Raw genomic sequence first — 18,881 nt, forward strand, 5'->3', positions numbered from 1 at the left:
ACACCCTTCCCACTGACACAGGGAGCATGAAGTAAGATGGGCAGGACTCTGAGGGTTTGGGGTTGGGGTCTTCCTATGGCTGAAGCTTAACAATGATGGAGGCTAATTGTGCCATTGACAATAGATTGCCAACATCTTAGAACAAAGCAAGATAAGGCCCAGTTTAAAGAGTGGCAAGGATTAGATGGGCCTCATATGCCAACCAATCCACACAAGTGGCTGTTACATCTGTGACTGTGGAGCAAATCCATGCAATGGCTAAGACCAGTTTAGAAACCACTTTTTTTCCCCCCACTCACCATGTTTATGAAACTTCAATATGGCAAGTGAAAAAGGCACCAAGAGTCCTGGGTTGGAGCCCAAGCTATATGTGTAATCCAGTCCAGCTCTGTGACCACAATCTAGCCTCAGTTTCCTCACCTCTATAATGGAATAATAATCCTGCACTAAACCCATCTCAAAGAGTTGTCATAAGGAAATACTTTTTTAAAAGTTTTGCATTTGTATCCAGGCACATAATAAGGGGCTTAACAAATGCTTATTGGCTTACTAAACTTGAGATTTTACCAATAAAGGGAACTCCCAGTGAGTGAGTCTCCTCCACCAGAAGAGATTGACACCTTCTAGGGAATTCAGAGTCTTGGAGAGTTGCCTACAGCGCTAAAAAGTTAGATGACTTACCCAGGGCCACACAGTCAGTCTGTGTCAGAGGAAGGACTCAAACCTGATTTTCCTGACTCCGAGGCCAACTTTCAATCTTGGGTCTTCCTGACTCTTAAGTCTAGTACCTGTGCCAAGCTGATCCCTAAGAAGAGACTGACTGCACTGCCACCCAAAAGCAAATGCCAAAAACTCTAGGTAAATATGGTCTCTGAAGGAGTTACTGGATTAAATGAAATAGCTAGCAAAGAAAGTCACCATGGGCCAGTTTACCCAGCCCTCATGTGATAATAAAAGGCCAAAAAATGACAATGGATAACCTAAGAAGGAAAAACCTGCCTGCCAAAGGAACTGTCTCTGTCTGTGAAGAAGCTGGCCATGTGATCTGTCTGTCCTGGGAACAAGAAAAAGAAAAAATTAACTACTTGGATATAAGACCAGAAAAATTACTGCCAGTTACAGAAAGCCTGTGTCTGTGGTACCCACAGCTCCCTTGAAACTCTCCTCCTGTGACCTCAGCTCTGACCCGAAGGCCTCCTTTCATGAATGACAGACAGGTCAGCCATCTGTCTGGACAGAGAGAGCATAAAATTCCCCAGAGAAAACCGGTCCTCAGTAGGTGCTACCCCATCAAACCAAATCTCATCTCCAGTTCACAAAGAATGATAACCAGCTTCAGCGATCCTCAACTTCCACTTTTCCCTTCCACAGATAAAAGTAATGACCCTCCCAGCTACTGATTTTCTCCTCAACCCCAAGGTCCCATCAGGAACCAAAATGAAACATTACTGGAACATAAGCACTGATCAATTAGTGAGGTTCAGTATAATTAGAGTCAGAAGATCTGTGTTCATAAGCATTGATCAATCAATCAATTAGTAAGGTCCAGTATAATTGAAAGACTTGGAGTCGGAAGATCTGGGTTCAAGTCCAACTTTAACCAGTTGACTATAACCTTGGAGAAATCACTTCACTTCTCTAAGACTTGCTTTATTATACCCAACAACAAAATAAGGAGGTTGAAATTGATCATCTCTATAATCCTTCCCACTTTGGACATTCCCCATTCTAAATGCCATCCCAGCTCTGACATTCCCAGTTCTAAGCTCCCTACCAGCTCTGACATTCCCAGTTCTAAGTTCCCTCCCAGCTCTGACACTCCCTGTTCTAAGCTCCCTCCCAGCTCAAATATTCCTTGTGCTAAGGTTTCCTAGCTCCGTTTTATGTGTGTAATTCCAGGACAAATTCATACTGTAGCCTACTTCTATTCTCAGCCCTATGTCAGAGGTTAGTGGGGAAAGCTCTTGGGAGCACCTTAATGCCACAGTTATGGGGTAGTTTGCAATCTGCAAAGTGCACTGCTCCTCCAGGAGAAGTAGGGAAGGTGTCACTACTCTCATGGTACAGATAAGAAAACTGGGGTTATCTGGGACTTCCCAAAGGCCAGGAAGTTAGTAAGGAGCAAAGCTATGAGTGGAATCCAGGTCCTTTGGCTTCAAATTTTGGGTTTCTCCCCCTCCCCCACCCCCAGGGGACTTCAAAGGTTTTTTCCCCCATGGGGAGTTGATAAAGGGGAAAGAGAGAAAATCGGTTGTTAATTGAATTTTTTTAATTTAATTTTTTTTAAGTAGGACCTTATATACTATCTGGTCCTTTTGCCAAGCTATTTTTTTCCCTTTTTCATTTCTATAGTTGTCTGGGAGGGAAAAATGTTGGGAAATTTTGATGGATGTAAAAATCAAAAGATATCAGTTAAAATATATTTTAAAAATAAAAAAGTTTATTCAGGACAATCCCTTCATTATCCCTACAGGAGACAAAGGCTGGCCTTCCCTTACCTCCCTACCCCCCAGCAGCAGCAGGGTGAAGGGGGCCTCACAGAATGGACCAGAAACAAACCTTAGCAGAATCTCATTATCCCCTAACTGAGCCCCAGGGCTCCTTCTCGGCCAATGTTATAAGGGTAGACAGCATTACCCTCTCTAAGTACCGCCAGTTTCTGTCATTCTGCTATAACAACTGCAGAATTCTGCCTCAAAATCCTTCATTTTATTCTTTGACTCCTGGGATCCTTAATACTTTTTCTTGGGGGCAGGGGGGAAGGGGAGGAGACTGTGAACCCATGTCTAGACCCTGTAGACAACCAGGATGTGGGTGGCTCTTGGACTCACTCCTGCATTCTTATATGAACTAAATACAGGCCTGGGGGTGGAGGGGGGGGAGAAACACCCCTCTGATTATGCAAGGGCTGCACTTGGCTCTGCAGAAGAACTCAAGAAGGCCCCTATTGTCAGATATACAATAAGGATAAATTCTTTCCCCATTCATGGTCCATGAAGGGATAATACCATTCATGGCAGGAGGGAGGGGAACCAGCTGGCTTGTGAATCCCAGCTAATAGTTAAGAAACAGACAATCCCACCTCCCCTTCTCCCCATCTGCCAAAGGGGATCCTGAAGACAAGGAACAAAAGGGAAAATGTTTGGATTCTCAATACAACTCCATTAAGTGCCAGGGAAACTTTAGGTGTCTAACCAACACTGGCCAAGCCTGCTCCCTACAACTCCACCAAAGCCCCTCCTCTTTCCATTATAACCCTCCCATTGACCCTGTAAAAGAAGGATGCTGGTTTTGGCTCCGACTCACTTCCCAAGGATGCTGTGAAGGGATGTGCTTCTAGGAGGAATCCTAGAGTGCTCATGTAGAAGAGAACCTGAGACCACCCCTAGCAATAGAGGTGGAGGACCTGGGTTTGAAGCCTCAGATACTTAGTATCTGGCACATCACCTCAACACTATGTGCCTCAGTTTCCTCATCTGTAAAAATGGCCTCTAAGTTTCCCTTCTATATCTAAAACTATGATGCTACCTATGTGACCTTGGACAAGTCACTTAACTTCAGTTTCCTAATCTGCAAAATGATCTGGTTATTCTAGGTCTCTAAGTCTCCATTCAGCTGTAGCCAGCGATCACATTGGACAAGCCCAGACAGACTGGACCAGCTTTGCTAAAGGTGCCCAACATCTCCGCCAGATGGATGTTACTTTTTGAAAGCTGGAGTTACTAAGAAAGAGAACGGAGAGTTCAGAAGGAAGTTTTAATTTTCATTTTGTTTCTCATCTTTGTTTTCCCTAGAACCTAGCAGAGGGCCTTGTAAACAGCAGGCACTTAATAAAGTTTGTTGATCTGAATTTCCAAACGAACCAGGATGAGAACCCAGGACTCTTGAGTCAATGCTCAAACATTGAATAGAAGGGCGCAGGCTAGCCAATGAATCATAAAATCACAGATTTTGAGCTGGAAGGATCTCTGAGGTCACCTATTGCAATTTTCCCATTTTACAGATGAGAAAACTGAGACTTGGGGTGTTGAATGTTTTGCCCAAGTTCGGTGAGTGACCAAGTCAGATTTCAAACCCAGTCCTGTGGCTACCAGCCAAATACAGACTTCACCCTGACCTCCTGAGGTGCCACAAAGCAGAATCTGCCGGTGACAAGTGACTGCTGTAGACAAGGAAGCAGAGAGGGTCAGAAGAGGAAGGCCTCTGTGGGCTGATCTAAGGAGGCTGGGGGGGGGGGGGGAGGAGAAGTGGCAGGAAGACATTTTTACCCTGTTATTTATGGAAGGAATCTGGGGCTCAGGAGCTCTTCACCACAACAATCCTCACCCTCTGTCCACAAAACAGCTTCTTTGATAAATGCCTTTATTTAATTCGAGGTATAGCGGAAAGTACCCTGCAATTGGAGGCTCTGGAGTTAGCTACTGTATCAAACAGTCCTAGTGTCTGAGGATGCCATAGTGTAGAACTAGGAAGACCCAAGTTCAAATCTGACCTCAGACACTTCCTGGCTGTGTGACCCTGGGCAAATCACTTTACCCTGTTTGCCTCAGTTTCCTCGTGTGTAAAATGAGCTGGAGAAGGAAATGGCAAACCACTCCATTGTCTTTGCCAAGAAAACCCCAAGTGGGGTCATGAAGAGCTGGAAATGACTAACAAAAATGGGGATAATAAACTCCGCCCCCAGGGCTGTTCTGAGGCTCAAATGAGATCATTGTAAAATTGTTTAGCACAGTTCCTGGCACATAGGCATTATCTAAATGCTATCACTAGCAATATTCACCTGCACTTGCTCTAAAATGTCTAATCTTATAGAGATACTTGAGGCATAAGGAGGGTAAGTGACTCAGGTCATTACATGTCTGAAGTTAAACCTGAATTTAGATCTTCCCAATTTTACAACAAGCTCCCAGTCCCCTGTGCCTTGCAAGCTCTCCCCCCAGATGGTTACTGAGTTATAATTTCATTTTTTAAAATGTCTGTTATAATAAATTCTTCAAAAAGTTACAGCTCGCTCTCAGAGAAGGCAGAGGAACCTCACACATAAAGGAGACATGAGTTGGCCGGTTCAGGAAATCAGGTGTTACAGTTAATATTACCCAGGATGGCCCATTTAAAATACATTCTGGAGTCTAGACAGTGTGGCGTGGCTTGTAAAAGGATCACTTTTGCACGGGCCACCCTACAGTTTGAGGCTTCAAACCTTGGTAGACCACCTGGCTTAATATTAGACCCATGGATTTCCCACTTCCAGAGCCTGAAAATTTAAGAGAGATTAGGCCAGGCCAATTCCCATCTCTTGTTAAATCAAACAGGCCAGGTCTTCTCATTGAGGTTGAACATTTTTCTCTTTTGAACAGTTATATACTCTGAGTTTTGCTGAATGCTTTTTTCCCACTGTGGCTGCTATAGATGGAAAGTTTTGATTATCATAGACAACAGTTATAAATCTCTGACAGGTTTGCTCCCAGAGGGGTCCAATGCACAGGGCCATTACCGGGATAAACAGATGTTGGGGCAAATCATACTGTATCCCAACCTCAGTCCTCTTTGCTCCCCAACACACACACACACACACACACACACACACACACACACACACACACGGAAGGGTTCTTTGAGGGGAAGAAAGAGAATCATTAGGAAGAAATAGTACTTTTAAAATAAAGTTAAAAAGCATCAATAAATTATTTTGAAAGTGAGGCAGGATGTCATAGTGATTAGAAATCAAGGAAGAGCTGAGTTTAAGTCCTGCCTCTGACACATACTGACAGTATGATCCTGGGCAAGTCACAACCTCTCTGAAGCCTTAATTTTCTCATCTATAAACTGGGGATAATTATAGCCCCTTTCACAGAGTTATTGCAAGAATGAGATAATATAAACGCTTTTGCAAACAGTACTATAAAAATAATAGCTGTTATTATTCATTATTATCCTTGAGGAAACTCTATGTAACAATTAGGCAGGATTCTTTAAAAACACTTTCCTGGAAGCAATATCATCATCATCATTATCATCATCATCATCATCACCATCATCATCATCATCATCATCACTACCACCACAAAACCACCACCACCACCACCACCATCATCATCATCATCATCATGAAGCAAACTGATGTTTAGCCTAGAGAGAACTTTTGGGGGAAGGAGGGAAGGAGGAAGACAGTCTAGTTGTCTTCAAATAGCCCAAAGGTTGTCAAAGGGAAGACCTGCCTCAAGGGGCAGAATGAAGACGAATGGATAGAAGAAAATGGGGAGGGGAGGATTAGAGGGAAACCAGCTCAATATAAGCAAAACCCTGTCCTAAGAGTTGGAGTTCTTGGAAGATAACTATCTCAAAGTCCTCTGAAGATAAAAAAGCTATCTCAGGAAGTAGTAAGCTTCCTGTCTCTGGATCTTCCACCACTTCTCAGGAATACCACAAAGTAGAGGTCAGAGCCTCCCTCAATAGGAATGAGACTAAACTGTCTCTTGCTTGCTCCCATATGAAGATTCTGCAATTCCGGGAATCTATACAAGAAGACTTGTTTCTATCTTGTCAATATTTCAGATAAGTGAAGACAACTTTTATTTAATCCCAGGTAGGGTTGGCAGCTTTCTGGCCATTCATATTGTGAATCCATATTTAGAACGGGACACAAACTACATAAAATACCAAGATCTTTACAGACATTTAGGAGAGAGATTTGTCTTAAAGAAGGGTCTGGAGGCTACTCTGCACAAAGAAGGAAAACTAAAGTTACACTAAAGACCAACCTGGGCATCGAGGTGGCATTGTAATACACAGAGTCACTAAGATTCCTCTTCATGAGTTCAAATCCAGCCTCACACACTTACTAGCTGTGTGCCTTGGTCACTTAACCCTGTTTCCCTCAGTTTCCTCATCTGTAAAATAAGCTGGAGAAGGAAATGGCAAACCACTCCAATATCCTTGCCAAGAAAACCGCAGATGGGGTCACAGAGAGTCAGACATGACTGAAAACAATTCAACAACAACAAAAGAAGCCAACCTAAGTGGGACCCTTGGCTTTCTTTGTCTAAGACTGAGAAGCAGTGACCCCACTGCTTAGGAGGAGGGATGTCTCAGGAACCTCGTCCTGCTTGGCCTCAGAGGATAGAATGGGAGCTATGTATGTAAGTTACAAACAGGTCCATTTAGTATCAGTGGGAAGAAATGCTTCCTAAGAGATAGAGCTATCAGTAAGTGGAATGGACTAGCCCTTGAGAAATTCATAGATCTAGAGCTGGAAAGGACCTCCGAGATCTTTTTTTTTTTTTTTAAGCAATTGGGGTTAAGTAACTTGCTCAAGGTTACACGGCCAGTTATTTCTGGGTGTGGTGCTGAGTGTCTGAGTCCGGGATTCGATCTCCAGGTCGTCCCAACACTGGAACCAGTGCTCTTACTCGCTGAGCCACCTGGCCGCCCCTGCGGACCTCTGAGATCTTGTAAATAAACAAACTCATTTTCTAGATGAGGAAACTGAGGCCCAGAAAGGTCACATAGCCAGCTTCCCACCCCATTATGGGGGTGGGTTCACCTCACTGGAATGGTCTGGTTGAATACTTGTTCAGTTTTCTTGTTTATAGTGGAGTTTCCTCTTGGGCATGAGTTGAGCTAGATAGCAGCTGAGGTCTCCTCTCATTCTTTTTGGTAATTGCCATTCACATAAGAATAAGACTAATGAACAAATATCTCAGAAAATATCATGAAACTCAACTAAACCTGGAAATCAACCAAGATCAGAGGCCATCCTTGGACCAATTCTATGTAACACTCAGGCAGGCTTCATTAAAATCCCTTTCCTGAAGCAACTCATAATGTATTATATCCCTCAAGGGACTCTGGGAGCTCACAAGACCTCTTAGACTTTTTTCCTCAGCCCTTTTCGAAGAGCAAATTTATTTGAGAACCAAGAGTTCTGAGTTTGACAACAAAGTCCCATTCCCTGGGGGGTTAGGATGGAGAAGGGTGGGGAGAGCCAGGGAAGGGACTAGGTAGAGAAAGGGTTCCACCCATGGCAATGGCTGGAGAGGTAGAAGGGAAATACCTTCAGGGAGTTGTTTTCCCTTTAGGGAATGCCAACATACCCACAGACAATTACTAATGTAATAGTCATAATTATAGCCTACATTATACAACACTTTAAAAGTTTATAGGTTTTACCCTTTCATCAATCAACACTGTTTTAACCTATCAAAAGAAAAAACTGGAAGGTAGATTAACTCATAACTTTTATGCTTCCCAGAAGCAGATGTTTGGGACCCATAAATGATGATCGATGTTTTGGACACCACTTCCAGCTTATGCCCCAAAGGGATCAAAGACAAAGGCAGCATATATACATGCATGACATGTATGTACAAATACATACATATAAATGTATATACACAAGTGTGCATATACATGTGTGCAGACCCAAACATTCATAGCAGTGACCTTGGTGGAAAATATAGACCTAAGAACAAAGTAGGTGCCCATGGATAGAGAAAGGTTGACTCAATTACAAAAGTGGCCTCAAACTCAAATTGTGCCACATACTTGCATAGAAAGCCACAAATTCACATTATCTATGTCATATGTACTTTTAGTTACCTTTGCTAAACATTTCCCCATTATATTTTAATCTAGGACAGGCCCCAAGTTTGACACCTTTAAACTACAGTATCTGAATATGATAGAATAATATTTTGCAATAAGAAATAACAAGTATGAGGAATTTCTAGGAGCATGAAAAGATTTGTGTGAAATGATATAGACTAAAATACAGATACAGAAGAAGAATAAACTCAAGGACTGTTGTTCAGTCGTGTCTGACTCTTAGGGGCCCCATTTGGGGTTTTCTTATACTGGAGTGGATTTCCATTTCCTTCTCCAGTTGATTAAGGCAGAGATTAAATGACTTGTCCAGGGTCATACAGCTAGTAGGTATCTGAGAGTGGATTTAAACTCAGGTCTATCCACTCAACCACCTGGTTGCCTCCTAGGTAAGCAGAGATTAAGTGACATGCCCAAGTTCACACATCTGGCAAGTATCTGAGTCTGGATTTGAATTTGGATCTTCCTGACTCCAGGCCTAGGGCTCTATCCACTAAGCTAACCCTCTCTTAGGGACTACAACAATGTAAATGAAAAGATCCCTAAGAGCAAGCTGAATTGAGTAACTGGAAAACCAGTGACAATCCTTGAGAAAAGAGCAGAGAGGTGGGGCACCATTAGGGGAGAATGGTATATACATAGTTGCAGTCATACTATTGAGTATTTTGTAATAATTATTTTTCTTTGTAACAAGGGAAGGTAAACTATGGAGACAGGTGATTTCAGAAAGAAAAAAACTCCATCAACAGAATATTTTGTTTTGTTTTGCTTTTTTTTTTTTTAAAAGAAAAGATTCCATTTCTTCCTCTGAATCCTAAGAGGCAGGGTGGTTTAGTGCAAAGAGAACTGGACAGAAGAGAACCTGGGTTCAAATGCTGACTAATAGTCATCTAACCTTGGGGATCATTTAATCCTCAGAGCCTCAGTTTCTCCATCTGTAAAATGAAAGTGCTGCTTATCTCACCATTGTTCATGTGGGGTCTCTAATCTATAGATAGCAACTAATGAGGGTTGGATAGAGGGGCATAAATTAGAAGACTGCAAACCATGTGGATTAAAAAATCAAGGAGAGGGATGCAAAGATTCTGCCTGACTCATTCCCCTGCAATCCTGTTAAGTGCTCCGAAACACTTTTCCAGGATTCCACTGAGGCTTTCCATGTTTGGATGATAAACGTCAAGTCTGATTTCATTTGAAGAGGCTGAAGTAGTTTGGAATCTCAAAGAGTTATCAGCATGGAGATTTATTCCCTTCCCTCTGCTCACCCTTCAAGGACTGAGCTAAAAATGTCAGCCTGTCATTGCAGGTGATTCTGCATGAGGAATTATGGGATGGCAGGAAATCGGCTTCCTTTTTCCTGCATTTTCTCCTTAGGGTTTGAGTTCTGATAGCCCTGGCCAAAATCCAAAAGTCAGTTTATGAGAAGGTTCATGTTGAATGGTGCCTGCATACCCACCAAAAACAAAGCAGAAAAAAAAAAATGCAAAAATGGTGTTGAAACTAGGACTGGAAACCAGGACTTTGCCCCAGGGCTCCAGGCTTGGAGGATGCCAACTGCATTCAGCAATTCTTCAGCAACACAGAAACAACAGTTTGGTACCTAGTTGAGAAGACGAATGAATAATCAACCAACAAGCATTTGTTAACTGCTTACAATGTACCAGGCATCGTTGGAAGCCTAGAGTGAGCTTCCCTTAGGCACTAGAGAAGAGTTAAATCGCATAGGGTGTAAGAGACCAGCTTATATAGGGCTTTAAAAGCCCAAACAGATGGATCTTCTATGTGATCCTGGAGGCAAAAATCATTGGAGTTGATTGAATAGGGGGGATAACATTCAGTCTATAGCTTTAGTGAGATCAATTTGGCAGCAGATGGAGGACAGATTGGACTGGGGAGTGACTTGAGGCAGGCAGATCCACCAGCAGGATATTGCAATAATACAGGCATGAGGTGATGAGGGTATGCACCAGGGTGGTGGCAAGTGTCAGAGGAGAAAAGGAGGGACATTGAGAGAAGTTACAAATGTAACATTGACAGGACATGGCAAATGATCAGCTGGGGGTATGTAATAGTAATGAAATTTAAAGATCCCTCTGTATTGGCTTGGTTTTCGGATTGATTTTGTTAAAACCCAGAGCTTGTGAATCCCACTTATGGGATGGACTTGTTGACGAGAAAAGAGAGTGCTGAACTGGGAGGGGCTGGTGACGTAAATTTAGAGAGACACAAGCAAAGAGAGAGGCAGAAGAACTTTTTGGAAGCAGAAACTTGGAGGCAGAGAGAGACGGAGAGAATTGCTGAGGGCCAGTTTGAATTGCCCAGGACTTTTGAGAGCTGCCACCCAGAGCTGCCAAGGACTAAGGAGACATGGCTGTTATGCTGGTACTTTGTCTGTCTGTTTTGGTGTTGTTTTGCCAGATTTGTCCACTGGTGAAAGACAGTCCTGTTGTTGCAGAAGTTCTAGAACCTTGCTGTTGGTTCAGAGCTCCTGAGACTGTTCTGCAGACAGAGAGTGAATTGTGCCTACTGGTGAAGGCCAATGCTGTTGTTGCAGAGGTTCTGGAACCTTCCTGTTGGTTCAGAAGCCCTGAAGAAGGATTTTCTTGTTGTATGTTTACAGAAATCCTGGAAGAGGGTTTTGCTAATGTTTTCAAGGGTCCTAGGACTGTTCTGCAGACAGAGAATGAATTAATGAAGACACTGGCAATGTAATCTTGTGGCCTTGCTAAGCGTTGTCTCCCCAGGAACAAAGATTGCTGAGAACTTGCCTTGGGTCAAGATGAAGAAAAGACCTCTCTTTGGGTATTAAATGCTGTGCTTAAGCTTGTTGTAACTCTGGAGTAGATTCAACTGTGATCCAAGGGTGGGGAACTTTTGACTTTTTTGTGCTCTGTGATTGAACAAATGAATGTACTTTACTTATGATTGGAAACTAATCTCCATTTGAGAAGAGGGGCTTTGTGATTGACTAAATGAATGTACTGCCTAGGGGTGGAGAAATATTTAGAAGAGGGACTTTGTGATTGATTAAATGAATGTAATGTCCAGGGGTGGGGGGAGTACTTGATGGAATTACACTTGGTAAATGCTGTATTTTGAATTATGCTATATTTTGATTTTCTCTGTTCTTAACTTGTCACTGAATAAAATGGAGAGCAGTTATGCTGGTATTTTGAACCTTGGGAAGTTGCCTTTTCTTCGCATTACAGGGTGGAGAAAGTGAGAAGTCAAGATGAAAATTCAGCTTTGGACATGCTGAGTTTAAGATGCCTATGAGACATCCAGCTCAAGATGTCCAATAAGGAGCTGGAGATGCAAGACTGGAGGTAAGAAGAGAGATTAGGGCTGGAAAAATAGATCTAAGAATCATCATCATAGAGATGCTAGTGGAATGCATGGCAGCTAGTGAGATGACTGGATATAGAAGAGGAAGGACAGAGTCAAGTGGGGGCACCCACAGTTAGTGAGTGTGACTTGGATGAACATCCAACAAAGACTGATCAAGAAGTCAGACAGGTTATGAGGAGAACCTTGATACCAATGTCTTGAAAACCTAGCAAGGAAGAAGGTATTATCAAGGAAAAGAGGAAGTTCTTGCCGAAGGTTTTGGCATTGACAGGCAGAAGGAAACTGTCATCAGATAAAGGGATTTCAGAGTTCAGGAACATGAAAGTGGTGCAGTTGTGAGCGATGGCAAGATCCCAGGTGTGACCATCTCTGTGTAGCTGTGGCGGGTTGGAAGAGTGAGAATGATTCTATGGAGAGAGGCAGCGTGAGTTAATGGGGGAAAATTAGTGCTGGATTTGTCTATATTCAAAGCCCCTTCCTCCCACTTATTAGGTGTGTGTTGACCATGGACAGGTCATTTAATCTTCATAAGATTTGATTTTCTCATCTGTTAAATGACATTAATTATTCTTGCACTATCTACATAGCATTCTGTGAACCTGTGTGTATGTGTGTGTGTTAGAGAGATAGAATAGTATAGTCAAATACTATCTCTAACACACACTGTCTATGTAACCAAGGAAAATTATAATAACTTTTTAGTGCCTTCAGGTAACTCTCTAAAGCTATTCTGTTCCAAGGAAGCTGATAGATTTACATAGGTAGAGGGAGTGTCCCCTCTTTCCCCCCAGGAGTTTGTATAATTATAGCCAAGTTTGTCCCCCAAAGAAGTGAAAATTTGACCTCCTCTCACTGCTTTGGAGAAATGGAGGACTATGTATGCAGAATAGGGCATCTTCTATCAGATTTGGTGGATGTGTTCATTAATTTTGTTCAATTGCTTTTTCTTTCCTTTTGATTCTAATCCAATGGATAGCTCAATGGGTAGGGGAGAAAGGAAGGCTATATTTGGAAACCAAAGCAATGGAAAAGCTAAAAATATCCTTTTTTTTAAAATATAATTAGACAGTCTAGGCTGAACATACCCCAAAAGACAATTCCCTGGCAACAGTGTAGGCTTTTATTCAGCAAGTGGAGGGTTCAAGTCATATATTAACTGGTCTCTACAAGTATCCCAGCCTTGTGTGCCAGCCAGTGCTGTGGGTCAACACAAAAGCCAATATGCGAAATTCCCCTAGTTCAATATAAGACACATCTAGGAAGACCAGAACCAGAGAGCATAAAAATGAGGCAATCTCAAGTGTGTTCCTCCAGTTGCCAAACAGCTGCTTACTTCTGCCTTTCCCCATTGTACAAAGCCAAATGCAATATCCGATTGGAATTTCTGCAGAAGAGGAGTCAAGTCACTTTCCTTCCAGGTTATAATTTTCCTGGAACACCACCAGGCTAAGGTTACATTTAAACCGGAGGAACAAAACGAGTAACGTCTGATTGTTCTGTGTCTGTTTATGTCGTGGCTTGGAAGAGCCCAGGCTTACACAACTTTATCTCTCAGCCTCCAAGCATAGTGGAACCTGGGCCAGTATACACGTGGCAGAGAGACAAATTCAATGTCAAGGGCCTGGTCCTTTTTCTACTCTGGGAGTTTTTCTTCCAGCAGAGGGAGACCCTAGGATTTAGAACTGAAGAGATCTTCAGAGACCAACTTGTCCTAACCCCTCATTGTACAGAAGGGGAAAATGAGGCCCAGAAAAATTAAAGCACATTGAGACCTTGTATTTGATGAGAAGAGCCTTGGAGAGTATCTCATAAAGTCAACGTTAGGCACTGATTGAGTGCTTACTGTGTGCCAAAAACTAAATAAAAATACAAGCAGAAAGATAGTCCAGCTCTCAAGAAGTCTGCATTCTAATGGAGGAATACAGTACTTAAAGTAGAACGAAAGAGGGATGGGAAGAGAAAGGGGGATGAGGGAAGAGTTTGGAGAGTCAAGAGAGGGACCAGAAGAAGGAGTGAACATGGCTGTCCTGGATCTTTCCTTAGAATGGAGATGATTCTAGGAGAAAGTCACCAAGTGGAAGAAGGGGCACCAGGAAGAGAAGGATCTTCCAGGGTGAGAAGCTGTAACAATGTCTTCCATAAAGCGTAACTCACTCCTTCTAAGGAGAAGGAGAGATAGGGTGGTACTATAGGAAAGCACCAGCTTTGGAGTTGGCAGACCATGGTTCAAATCATGCATCTGTCACTTATCACAAACACAACATCTATAAGTTTATGCAGTTGCAGCCTAAGAGAAGGGAAATGACGTTAGGAAAACTGCTTTCAAGTTAGAAGGAAGTTCATCTCCTCCATTTTACAAGGGAGGAAACTGAGGCCCAGAGAGGAAGTAACATGAACATAGATTTAGAGCTGGAAAGGCACTCTGAGGGCTCATCTAGGCCAACCCCCTCATTTTACAGAGGGAGAGGAAGGTCTTAGAAGTGATTTATTCAAGGGTCACACAGATAGTAAGTAAGAGAATAAATCAGGATGATTTGAACCCAGGCCTTTGTCTCTTTTCAGTGTTTCAGGATAGGTGCTACCAAATATATAAGTATCACAGATACTTAGCCCAAGTCCTCTGACTAGGTCCTATCCAACGCTCTTTATTTTCTGTCTTCCCCATATATCCTCTATTCCCCCACTAAAAAGATAAGCTAAAGAGTGACAGTCATAAATCTCCTTCCAATTCAGTTCCAATTCCAGTTTTGTTTGGCAGTCTGCAGAATAGACCCGACCTGCCTCAGTAGAAGGGCAGGGCAGCATTCTTTCAAGTCGGCCACACCCAGGACATCACTTTCCATCAAAATTCTCTGCTAGTTTCCAAAGCCCCATCTGACAGCATCCCACAAGAACAGACACATAGCTAAAACGTTTTTATTCACGCATGGTTAATTCGTTGAGAACATTTCTTTTAATTATTAACTTCATTCTGAAGATGCATCCAGTCTCCTCCCACTGCAGCCCATATGCCGCCTTTCTAGTGATCAAGGAGATCTTCCTGAAGCACACGTCTGACCACATGGACCCTCACTGCCCCATTCATAGCTCCCTATCCCCTCCAGGATCCCATAGAAAATCTTCCATTTGGCTTTGAGAGCCTTTCATATCTGGGCCTCTTCCTACCTTTCTAGTCTGCTTACAAATTATTTCCCTCCAGGACTCTTTGAACCAGTGTTGTTTGTCCTTCCTTCTCTAGAGAACCTTGACGTTAGGGAAGGGGATGCCATGACTTGAAAGTGGACTGGATTTAAGTGAGGGAGGGCGGTGCAAAGTTACCAGCCTCACTATCTCCTCCAGGACCCACCTGGGTCCAGTGGCCAGAAACAGATCAGGACGACTAAAGATGGCCCCAGCCAGTGGCACTGGCCTCCTGCCTCCCACACAATAATAATAGCTAACGCTTATGTCGTACATATTTACCCACCTGCCCTGCACTGTGCTAAGCACTTTACAAATATTCTCTCATTTGATCTTCACAATAACCCTGGGAGAGAGGTACTATTGTCACCCCCATTTTACAGGTGACTTGCCCAAGGTCACAATGAAGGCAAATGTCTGAGGCCAGATTCAAACCCAGGTCTTTCTGACTTCAAGTCCAATACTTTAACTCCCGTACCACCTAACTGACCCGGGGCAGTGTCTCTAGCCATCTTCTTCATTTCCAGCTCCCTGATTCTCTGGCTTCCTTCAGGTCTCAGCCAAAATCCCACCTTCTGTAAGAAGCCTTTTCGGATCCCCCCAATGCTAGTTCCTTTCCTTGATTACCTCCAGTTTCTCTTTTATCTATCTTGTTTGTGCATGGTTGTTTGTATATTGTCTCCCCCATTAGACTCATTCCTGAAGGCTGGAGACCATCTTTTTGCCTTCCATTGTATCCCCAGAATGTAACACCACGCCTGGCACACAGCAGGCACGTAATAAATGCTTAAGGCCTGATGTCACTGGCCTTACAGATCCAAGACAGGAGTGTAAATGCTCTTAGATAGAACTCAAAACTGATTGGAAATCTTGGTCTCAGAAAACAAAGCATGATCTCGGCAGAGAAGACTCTTGGGGTAGAATGTTACATATATGCATATATACATACACTCTTATTTTTGCATAACTAGTTTGGAAGGAGAGTTCTATTAGTATGGGGGATGGGACGTTCAAATATGACTGTGATAGAGGGAAAAAAAGGAATCAATAAAACTTTTTTCTTAATTTAACCTGAAACTGGTCTGTCTGGTTTTGACATCCCAAATGGGTAGCATGGAGAAAATCCAAAGATTGCAAAGCACAACTCACAGTCTCTCCTTAAGCAGCCTTTTAAGTCTGAGCCACAGAATAGGTTATTTTAGTTAACCAAAGGCAAGGTTTTGCTACAGAGTTGTGTCTTTTGAGATGGTCCCTCATGGAATCCTAGCTCTGGAGCCAGAAGGGTCTTCATTGGCTATCTAGTCCAACCCCTGACTTTACAGAGGAGAAAACTGAGACCTAGAAGAAAGGGTAAGTGACTTACACAAAGTCACACAGGTATTAAGCAACTGAAGTACAATTAGAACCTATGCCTCTCACTCCAAAGCCCATGCTAAGATGAGTGGAGAAGCTCTGGGGTGAAGCAGCCTATGTGTTCTACCGCTTGTTTCCGTTGAGTCCTTGGGCAAGGTCCTTCCTATTTCTAGGCCCAAGTTTCCTCATCTGCAAGATGGGTTGAGGTCCCTTCGAGCCTTGGCTGTAATTCCTGGGACAGTCATTACCCCCTTCTCTGAGCCTCAGAATAAAATTAAAGGAGCTGAACGAGAAGACCTCTGAGTTACCTTCCATAGCTCCTAGTATGTGATCCTATGACTATGAAATGTATAAGGACACCAATTATATGGAATCTAAGGCTGATTTCTTTCAGCACAGCCATTTTATGAGTGTAGCCCACTTGATTTACAGCATTCAGGTTGGGCAAAGGTATGTGAATGTTCCTGGGTGTGGAGACCAGCAAAAAAAAAAAAAAACAGGGAAGAATTCAGACCCAAAACACAAAACACGAAAGCTGCAGTCCCAGGCTCTTCCAGTAGAAGCCGCTCCAAGTACTGATACAAACTGGAGGTCGCAAGCCGAGGCACTGAGTGCAAAACCTCTCTCTGCTGTCTGTCCACCAAATAAAAGATCCACAGAATCACTGACCTCAAAAAAAAATCTGATAAAAATATTTCAAGAGTATTGATTTCCTTTGTAATCCAATGTATTTTATTTTATGCATTTATAAACATGATTCTGAGAAGGGGTCTATAGGCTTCTCTAGCCTGCCAAAGGGCTCCAAAGTCACACCCTGTCCCTGGATTTCCAACACCTTCCTTCAAACAAAAAACATTTGTCAAATGACTACCATGGACCAGACACTGTTCTAGGCACCAAGGATATAAAGACAAGAATAAAACAGTCTAGGGGCAGGTAGGTGGTGCAGGGAATAGAGCACCAGCCCTGGAGTCAGGAGGACCTGAGTTTAAATCTGGCCTCAGACACTTAACACAGTACTAGTCGTGTGACCTTGGGCAAGTCACTTAACCCCAACTGCCCTACCTTCCCCCCTCCAAAAAGCAAAAAAAAAAAAAAGAATAAAACAGTCCCTGCCCTGAAGGAGATTCCCTCCTACTAGGAGAAACAACAAGTATACATCTGAGGGGAAGACAATATATATTCAAACTAAACACAGGATATTTTTTTTGGTGGGGAGTAGGGTGGGACACTAGTGTCTCAGGGGATCTTCATGAAGAAGATGCCACTAGTTTGGAAGGAAGTTAGGGGTCCTAAGAAGCAGAGGTTAGGAGGCAGTGCATTCCAGGAAAGGGATTCTGCTCATGCCAAGACAATGAGAGAAGAGATGAAATCTCTTCAGTTTGGGTCACCAGAAAAATTGGTTCACACAACACAACATAGAAGCGTCCACTGAAAGCCTTGGCTGAGTGGAGAATAGGAACAATTGGAATGCCAGGAGAAATGGGAAGGACAACACTCCTTCCTGGGGCTGGCGCAGATTCAATGGCAAAACTTCAAAAGAAGCATCCCCTCACAACAGCATTGTCATAGCCAGCAGCCACAGCCCAGAAACATCCCCGCTGAGCTCAGGAAAGCTGCCTTCTGATGTTGCCATACACCCAAATACCAATACTCCCCAGATGTTCTCTATGTAAAACACTTGGTTGGAAACACCCAGCCCTGCTTTCCAGAAAGCCATTACATTTGCTTAATGGTCTTGTACGGTTCAACTAAAGTATCCTGGAGCCGCCATCTGAACGCAAGCCCACTCCAATGTGTGCGCCCCATCTGAGGGAAAGATGAGAAGGCAAAAGAGAGAGCACTTTCCATGATTTATGCAGCTTTTATGATGGGGCGGGCCATCGAAAGTAATCCAGGCTGCAGACAATAGCGCAAGACACTTTCAAGTGCATCTCAGGGCCCAGCCTGCCACTAATCCTGGCTGGTGTTGAAACAAAAGACAAGAGGCAGATGCCAAGTAGAGCTGAGGCCAAGATAAATACTTTCACCTGAATGCTCCAGATCATTAAGAGGAAAATGAGCTTTTAGCAGGTTCGGAGCAGTTCGCTTATCTAGATAGAAGGACAAGGTCATCGGAAGCTGGGACCTTAGGTCATCAAATCCAACCCCTCTTTTACAGATGAGAAAACTGAGATTTAGGTTTAGTGACCTGCCGGTGGTCATGCAGTTAGTGACTATCAGGAGTGGAATTTGAATCCAGGTCTTACTGAGACTTAATTCAATGTTCCCCCACCAAACTACTCCACACTACCTGTGAAAATTAGTACATAAGCTACATTTTGAACACAATGAGTCTTTGCAGTTGAGGTGAGAAAGGAATGTTATTCCAAACATGGGAGATGATTAACGCAAAGGCA

The 18,881-nt window shown here is 43.1% G+C and overlaps 1 protein-coding gene across 3 annotated transcripts in view; it reads right to left on the bottom strand.

Annotated features, from left to right (window-relative positions):
- The window catches only part of NUAK1 (NUAK family kinase 1), an 80,769-nt gene that overhangs the window by 44,532 nt on the left and 17,356 nt on the right, over positions 1 to 18,881 (bottom strand). The window lies entirely within an intron of this gene.

The sequence above is a fragment of the Petaurus breviceps genome, unplaced genomic scaffold (genome assembly GCF_028583685.1).
Source record: "Petaurus breviceps papuanus isolate PSGF00001 unplaced genomic scaffold, PetGlider_PUasm1.0 379, whole genome shotgun sequence".
Taxonomy (NCBI): domain Eukaryota; kingdom Metazoa; phylum Chordata; class Mammalia; order Diprotodontia; family Petauridae; genus Petaurus; species Petaurus breviceps.